At 40.7% G+C, this 9,025-nt stretch overlaps 1 pseudogene; it reads left to right on the forward strand.

Annotated features, from left to right (window-relative positions):
* The first annotated feature begins 6,620 nt into the window (after positions 1-6,620).
* LOC102489737 (nucleotide triphosphate diphosphatase NUDT15-like) lies at positions 6,621-7,299 on the forward strand (annotated as a pseudogene).
* The last annotated feature ends 1,726 nt before the right edge of the window (positions 7,300-9,025 follow it).

Genomic DNA, 9,025 nt, shown 5'->3' on the forward strand with positions numbered 1-9,025 from the left:
AGTCCAGCGACATAGCCATTACACACTAACTGCTGGTCCCTATGTCACCGTATTCTTTTTTTTCTTTCTTTTTTTGGAGAGTATTTTTTGCTATAGGGTATGTGCGTTCACCAGAAAGACAGAGAGAGACAGAGAGACAGAAAGCGAGAAATCATCCCACAGAGGGGATGGCCATGCCACAATCCCTTCTCCATTCTCCTCTCGGGATCTTGGGCATGCATGCACATGTGCCCGGTGTGAGTTTAAGCCACTGGGTCTGGGACTCGAACCGTGGTCGACTATGTGGGAGTCCAGCGACATAGCCATTACGCTAACTGCTGGTCCCCCTATGTCACCATATTCTTGACATATAGTCTGGGATCTGGATGATAAGTTAAATTTCTGATTCTGCTTCAGTATATTTTCTAATTTTGAAATTTCCCTAGTCTTGGGGCCAGTAGGTAGCGTGGTGGTTAAAGTGCTGGATTCCCACATGGCTAACCATGGTTTGTGTCTTGGACCCTGCAGCTTGAGAGCCACGCTGGGCATCTGTGCATGCATACCCAAAATCTCAAGAGGAGAAGGGACAGGAAAGGATTGTGGCATGGCCATCCCCTCTGAGGGTGGCTTTCCTCTCTCTGTCTCTCTCTGGCAGGTGCCTCTCTGGCAAGCCCATGCACCCTAGGCAAAACAAACAAACAAAACAAAAACAAAACTACCCTAATCTTATATGCATTGTATGCATTGCTAAAATGTTACAAAGGTTGGTAATCATGTTGCAAAGTAGCCAAGGCATTCCAAAAGTCAGCATCCATTTTATCAGCAGTAATACTTTAATTAATGCATATAAATAATCATCCATTTCTGAGATTGAGTATGGCATTTATTATCATCTAATTGTCTTAGCAGAGTTCAAATTGTTACTGATCAAATGAGGAACACCGAAAACCAGCCCTTCCCTTTTCTTGAGACTGACATTTCCCTTAGTTCAGAGTACAAGGTTTTATCATTCTTTTAGAAGTTGTGCATTCCTTGTAGTTAACTAGTGAAACAGTCATAGCTACGTGAGAGCCATCATAACTTTCAGTATCATTCCAGTAACTGTAAAAAAATTACAGTTTTTTGAGATAAAAGTATGAGGTCAGAGTTTTTTAACCACAGCACTGTTGACATTGGAGGGCAGATAGTTCTTTGTGGTGGGGATGGTGTTGTGGGGGTGGCTGTTCTGTTCTCTGCATGGTGTTAGCATTCCTAGCCACTACTCACTAGATGCCAGTAGCAGCCCCATTCTCCAAGTTGTAATGACCAATTATGACTCCAGACCTTGCTAAGTGTCTACCACCTAGGATTGCAGAGATCCTTGCTTCTCAGATAAATGATGTTACTGGTTTAGATTTGTACACTTTCACCACCTGAGTCACCTTACTTAACACACAGAACCAGAGAGGAAAAAGGACACTGGAGACTTGTTTTCTTGTCTTCCTACCGGCAGTATTTCACTGAATATTCTTAAGGAAGCATGTAAAAACTATTCAGTATTAATTAAACTAAGATTCATTAAGTAAGTATTGTGTGACTGGCACTGTTGCTATCTACTAAGGGTACAAAAATGAGTAAAATGGTCTCTACCTTCAAAGAACTCTCAGTCGAATGGAGAAGCAGGCCAAGGAAACATTTACCCTACAATGTGATGAACACTATAGTCAAGGAATGGAAATCTGAGGTGCATAGAAAAGAGTAACTCTACCTGAGGAAACCAGGGAAAGTTTTTCAGGGTAAAAAAAAGTTGGAACCGATGCTTAAAATGAGTAAGAATTTACCATGCGCAGAGAACAAGGACTCCAGGCAAAAGGAACAAGGACTCCTCTGCAGAGGACTCGAGGCATGGTTTCTAGGGTGCGATTACATGACTGCCCGAGTAGAATAGGAGGTGTGGAGTGGTGGTTGGAGAGAAGGCTGGTAGAGTGGGCAGTGTCCTGCTGCTGTAGGCCTTGACTTTCTGGCTGAGGCTTCTGAGCATTTTTTCCCCATAGGCCATGGGAAGCCTTTTTTTTTTTTTTTTTTGGAGAGATTTTCACTATAGGGCGCGTGCGCTCGTCAGACAGAGAGAGACATTAGAGACAGAAAGCGAGAAATCACCCCCCAGGGGGGATGGTCACACCGCAGTCCCTTCTCCTCCATTCTCCTCTCGGGATCTTGGGCATGCACGCACATGCGCCCGGCGTGAGTTTTAAGCCACCGGGTCCGGGACGCGAACCGCGGTCAACTACGTGGGAGTCCAGCGACATAGCCATTACGCTAACTGCTGGTTCCCAAGCCCTTGAAAGATTTTAAGGAGGAGCACTGGTTCAGAAATAATCTAGACAGTTGTAGTTTTACTCAATGGTGATCTGAAACTGACTTTGGATAGTGACACATTTATTTTGTAGTTGCGCTTACTGTCAACTATTGGGGCACATATATATTCAGTTATATATTTATATATAGTAATTATTATATATAATCAAGGAGCCTGCAATTTACTAGAGAAAAAAGCCTAGTATGTTACAGAATTCTGTGCATAGTGAGGGGGCATCAGACGAAGGAAGGGATGACTCATTTTGTCTGAGCGAGTCAAAGGGTTCAGGAAGGCTTCAGAGGATTTCGGTGGCATTTGCTAGTTGGACAAAGGCTGGATGAGGTCACCTTCATGGTCTCTGGGGACAGAAAGTTTACTCTTACCTAGGAAGATTTACTCTTTGTGCTCCCCTCTCCCCATAAAACAAGTATCACTTTGAGGCCAGCAGGTGGCATAGTGGTTAAGATGCTGGACTCCCACGTGGCTGACTGCAGTTCAAGTCCCAGATCTGGTGGCTTGAAATTCATCTCTCACTCTGTCTCTCCTTCCTTCCTCTGTAATATTGTAATGGAATGTTTAAGTTAGAGATTCGAGCACTGGAAATTGATCCTTGCTATAAAAGAGGATGAGTTAAAACCAAATTGACTTGACTGTGTGTTGCTTTAAATTGAGAGAATATGCATATTTTGTATTGTAGGTGAAGGTGTTAATATCGATTCAGGCAGCTGTGGAGGGTGTCTCATGGTCCCTGGGATAATCCAATGGGGCTGTGTGGTAGCAAGTATGTGTTTGCAGGAGTGAATGAGAAGGGCTTGGATATAGAGAGACCGCTGAAACACCTGCTGTAGTAACTGCTAAGCTCAGATGGTGAAGGACCATGCTTCCCTTCTACGAACATTGGAAGTATTTTTGGGCCAGCAGGTGGTACAGTGGTTAAAGGCTCTGTATTCCCACATAGCTGATCACGGTTCAAGTCCTGGACCCGGCAGCTTGCTTTCTCACTTTTCTCTTCTCTCTCTGTCTCTGATCAAATTTAAAAAATAATAATAACAAATGGAAATAAATAAATAAATAATTCTAAAAAAAAAAAAAGAACATTGGAAGCATTTTTAACAGTTCAAGAAGACTAATAGCTAATGTGTGTTCTTTTCATTTTGAAGCTGGTATTCTATCCCAGTCTTTTTACTATTTCCCAGTATTTCTGTTAAAAGGGTAATCCTATTCATGAAAACCAAATATCAGAATTTTCTTTCTCTTCCTTCATTCTTACCTCCCTTTCTCCCTTCTCTCTCTCTGTCTTTCTGTCTCTCCCTCTCCTTCTTCCCTTTTTTTTTTTTTTCTTTTTGGCTAAGATCTGTGCTGAGAGCAAAGATAACATTTTGTTTTCTACTTGGCGTCTAGGGAAAAGTGTAAAGTCAAATAAAAAGTTCCTTCCTTCCTTCCTCTCTCCCTGTTCTCTCTTTCTTCCTTTCCTCTTAAAGATCAGCAAACTTGTCAAATGTTTTACATCATGAGAACTAGTCAGATCACTGCCTGTTGTCACAGAATAAGAATGTGTTTTGGAATGCTGTTTTATTCAGTTTATTTTCGCTGTCTTTTTTCTATTTCCATCTCTTCCGTCCTGTCCTGCCCCTGCCCTGATGCCGTTTAGCAGCTTGTGTTCCATGTTAGCATTTTGATTCCTTTTCAAGTTCTAGTGTAAAAAAACAAACAAATAATAGGAGTGACATGTACGAAAATTGAGCTCTCCCCTGAGACAGACTCACATGACCACATGTTTGTTTTTATAGTTCTCCAGATTTCTGTTGCAGAAGTAGTCTGTGTTACTGCCAAGCCAGGAGGCGTGTTCTGGCTCAGTGTCAAAGACCACTATTAATCCAGTGTTGCAAGATCTCGTCAGAGGTCCTTGACTTTCTCATTCTTGCTCTCCTAACAAAGAAGAAATAAACTTTTAAAAAAGGGACTACCAACTTCTTTTCAAAGTTTATTTATTCCTTCCATGAGAAGGGAAGTAAAGACAGAGAGAGAGCATCCCCAACAAGGTCTCGCTACTGCGATCTCCCATCAGCTTCAGCCATTTCCTGATCATGGGAGGGGGTTGTGCATGGTGTACTCAGGGAGGTCTCTAGGTATGAACCTGGAACCTTCCCACTGCATGGTGTACTCAGGGAGGTCACTAGATACAAACCTGGAACCTTCCCACGTGGGTCAGCCTTGCGGAGCATTGTGTTTCACTGCTGCACCATGGTCCAACCTCCAACAACCAATTTAATATTTTTCTCTTTCATCTTTATTTTAGGTATAGCCAGAGATTTTTTTTTCACTGTTTAAATACTATTTGCTTGCATTTCTGAATTTTGTATCTAAAGTGGAAACACTTGTCTGTTTATATATTACATTTAATTACATATATCTTTACAGTGTGGGATATTTCTTTATCCAGATTGATTACCATGCATATCAATCAAGACGAAGACATTACTATACATGTCATTATGAGCAAATAGCTTTTCATTTTTTTGACAATTAAATGTATGTTTTCTTTCCATTCCCCTCCCTCCCTTCCTTACTCACCCCCGAATTACCCCTATCTTTACTTTCTCTAGTATCTATCATTGCCCTCTCTGCTACTATACCTTCCACCTTTGTTTCTGCCATAGAGTGCAGATAATTGGTAAATATCGAGTGGGGACATACCAAGTCTGTTTTTCATACTCTGACTTGCTTCGCTTAGCATTAAGTCTTCCATATTTGTCCACTTTGTATCAGATGTCAGGGTTTCATTGTTTTTATTATAGCTTTGGAGAAATATAATTCACATACATAAAATTAATTCTTTAAAGTATACAGTTTAGAGCCAGTCTATGGTGTGGGGGTTCAGGTGGTTAGATTCCATATGGCTGACTGTGTGGTATAAGTCCTGGACCCAACATCTTAGAAACATACCTGGAGCATGTGCACGTGTGCCCAAACTTCCAGAAGGAGGGAGAAATGGAGGAGAAGGGATTATAGTGTGACCATTCCCCATGGGGGGTTACTTACTCACTTTCCTTCTTTCTCTTCCTCTGTCTTTCTCATTCTCTCTGTCGCTCTCTGGTGAGCTCACATACCCTCTGGCATTTTTTTTCTAAAGTACAATTTACTATTTTTAGTATATTCAAAGTTGTATAAAAGTCCCTCAACTCGGTTTTAGAATATTTCCATCACCTTAATGCAAAAGCCCATACCCATTAGCAGTCATTCTTGTTTCCACGCAGGCCCCCCATCTTAGGTAACCAGAGATCTACATGTGTCTCTATGGATTTGCCTGTTCTGGACATACCATAGAAATGAAATCACATAATATGTGAGCTTTTGTGACTGATCTGTTTCACTTATGTTTTCAATATTTAGCCATGACTATCTGTCCTCTACTTCTTATTGACAACTAATGGTCTCTTGTGTGGGTGTACCATATTTTACTTATCCATTCATAAGTTGATGAATATTTGATTATTTTCACTGTTTGGCTATTCTGAATAATGCTGCTATGAGGATTATTATGACAATGGCAGGTAAAATGTTAAACTGTAAGTTTTCTATTCGGAGCATCATTCAGATGCTTCTATTTTCTTTCATCACAAGTAAAAGAATATAAAAGTTATACCATTCGAACACCAGCTTTCTAAAATGTGTGCACCAGAGCCGCTCTATACCCAGGCTGCCAGCCCGTTCGTGCGATCGATTGGCCTTCTGTTAGGTATGGGGTAAGATATAGTGTGTGACTCTAGGAAGCTTCATTCCCATTGTGTTCTATATCAGTGTCATCTGTACAATGTGAACAGTGACCCCAGGAATTGAGCAACATTGTGAGTGTGAGGTGTACACACAAAGTTAATTTCACAATTTTCTTTTCAAAGAGAAATAGCTCCTCATCTCTTCCACCAATATTTAGCAAATGAATTTTGTCCTCCTGCTTTCTCATGAGGAATGGCCGCTGGTCAGGAGAAACACAGTTCTAGAGGCAGAGTGAGATTGGGGGATCCCTTCTTACTAGCCTCCTGTGTTTTAAAACCCCTTCTGGTTGCTTTACTTCATATCCAGTGTCTCTCTAGAGATGAGCAAAACTCTGGAGGCCAGGGATTACTTTCACTGTGTCCCTAGAGCTGTCATTCAGGCCCTGGTCAGGTGTGCTTGTTCTTTGGGTTTGTACAAAGATCGCTAGACTGTCTGTCACATTCCTTGAGTTCTCTAGTTCTGAAATTTTTACCTACTGGGTTACAGCCTCTCTGAATTTAAAGTTATGAGGAGAATAGTGAACACTATGACTATCAATTCCGAAGTGCAGGCCCAGTGGCCTGGAGTCAGGGTAGGAGTAGTGGTGACCAGCTGCAAGCATCCTCATTGTGTCCTCTTGGGGAGGCAGAAAGGGTCATTTGGGGCTGGCAGTTTTCAAATTCCTGGTTTCAATTTGGAGATTGGTGAGACCCAGGAAGAATGTGCTCAGAGGGAAACCTGGGAAGAAGCAGCTCTAGACCTGGAAAATGTTTTTTTTCCTCAGCTGTGAATTCAGTCATTGAGAAAGAGAATTATCAGGGCCACAGGTGGTGTGGTGGTTAAGGTGCTGGAATTCCACATGGCTGCTGTGTTTCAAGTCCTAGACCTGGTGGCTTGCTTTCTCAGCTTCCCTTTTTCTCTCGCCCTCTCTGTTTGAATTAAAATAATAATAATAATAATAAAATAAATACAGTTCTTTTAAAAAATGAAAGAGAAATACCATTATGTCTTTATATTAATGAAAGGCGAGATGGATGTGACTCGTGAGTCAGAACCAAAGAACGTAGAGCCTGAAAAAAGATGAAAGTTGGGAGTGGGTTCCTTGGGAAGAATTTCCTCCACCAGACCAGCTTTTCTCAGTATTATGTTGTTTCAAGGAACAAGACTATGTTCCATTTAAAGAAGATATGAACCACCTGGTGGGCTACAGAGGGAATCATCTTTAGCTGGTCAAGAAAATTCTTTGATTTCTTAAATAACAACAAAAATAAGGTCTTGTTACAGACTGAAAAAATATCTACAATTCAGAACAACTCTACCTTCTCCAAAAAGTTCCATATGATTGTGTTTATTTGTAATCTCATAATATACTCATCACCCTTTCAGACAGAACTTGAAAAAATTCTCCTGGAATGTGTAATAGAATTATATTTCAGACACAGAATATATAAAAATAGTAATATTGTAGTCACTGTGCTTTCTGTATTTATGGTATTTATTGTGCCGTTTCTCATTATCAGCTTGGATGGGTAGGGTATGATTGCATTTGCCTTAGTGTTTCACTTCAAGTAGAGATCCTAATTCAAATATCACAATTAAATGCAAGCATACTATGCCTGTTGCATATGTATGTTGATTTTCCTCTTATATTTAAAAAATATCTTTAAACATTCTTTACGATTTAATTTTATTTATTTTTATTTTTTAATTTCTCCAGAGAGAGAGAGAGAGAGAGAGAGAGAGAAAGTGAGAGAGCAAGCTGCCAGGTCTGGGACTTGAACCGTGGTCGGCTGCATGGGAATCCAGCACCTCAACTACTGCACCATCTGCCAGCCCCTAAAAAAATATTTTGGTTGGGGATCAGCAGGTGGCGTGGTGGTTAAGGCTCTGGTCACTCCCACATGGCCGACAGGGGTCCGAGTCCTGAATCTGGTGGCTTGCTTTCTCACTTCCTCTCTCTCACTCTCACCCTCTGTCTCTCTCTGTTCAAATTAAAAAAAAATGAATGAATAAATAAAATAAAATAAATAATTATTAAAATTTTTTTTTTGGTTAATACATTTTGACATCTTTGCAACTAGGAAGACAGGGAAGGCCACTTGGATATATTTCCTAGGTTTCGGTGGAGAACCTAATCCAAAAGAAGTGAGACAAACCATCTGGGATCTGTATTCTTCTGTTAACAGGCTATGTAATTTTGGGTTTCTCACTTTCTCTGAGAGTTAGCATTCTTATCTGTAAAATAAGAGGATTATACTATGGCAATGTTTTTCAAAGTATGGTCTGGGGTTCCTCAAGAGTCTTGGGAACCAGCAGTTAGCATAATGGCTATGTCACTGGACTCCCATGTAGTCGACCGTGGTTCGCGTCCCGGACCTGGTGGCTTAAAACTCACGCCGGGTGTGTGTGCGTGCATGCCCAAGATCCCGAGAGGAGAATGGAGGAGAAGGGATTGTGGTGTGACCATCCTCCCTGGGGGGTGATTTCTCGCTTTCTGTCTCTATGTCTGTCTGTCTGGCGAGTGCACGCACCCTGTAGCAAAAACCTCTCCAAAAAAAAAAAAAAAAAAAGAGTCTTTTAGGGGTATTCAACATCAGAACTATTTTATAGTTTTATAGTACTAAGACATCATTTATCTTTTTCATTCTTATTCTTTCATGAATGTACAAAGGAGTTTTTCAGATGCTACCTGATAGGTGATATTGTCACACACTCAAGTGAAAAGCAGATATGAAGACCTAGTTTCCTTCCACTAAGTCAGATATTAAAGAGATTTGCAAAAATAGAAATAAAAGTTATGAGAATAGAATAAAATGAGGGAGTGTAATATTATTTGATGTATTATTAAGAGTTGAAATTCTTGCCAATCTATAGATTTTGCTTCCCCTGTAAGACTGGCTCTTTCTTTAAAAGGTAAAGGTTGCTATTGGTAGACCCATGTATTGGGCACTT

The sequence above is a fragment of the Tupaia chinensis genome, unplaced genomic scaffold, assembly GCF_000334495.1.
Source record: "Tupaia chinensis unplaced genomic scaffold, TupChi_1.0 Scaffold000225_1, whole genome shotgun sequence".
Lineage (NCBI taxonomy): Eukaryota > Metazoa > Chordata > Mammalia > Scandentia > Tupaiidae > Tupaia > Tupaia belangeri.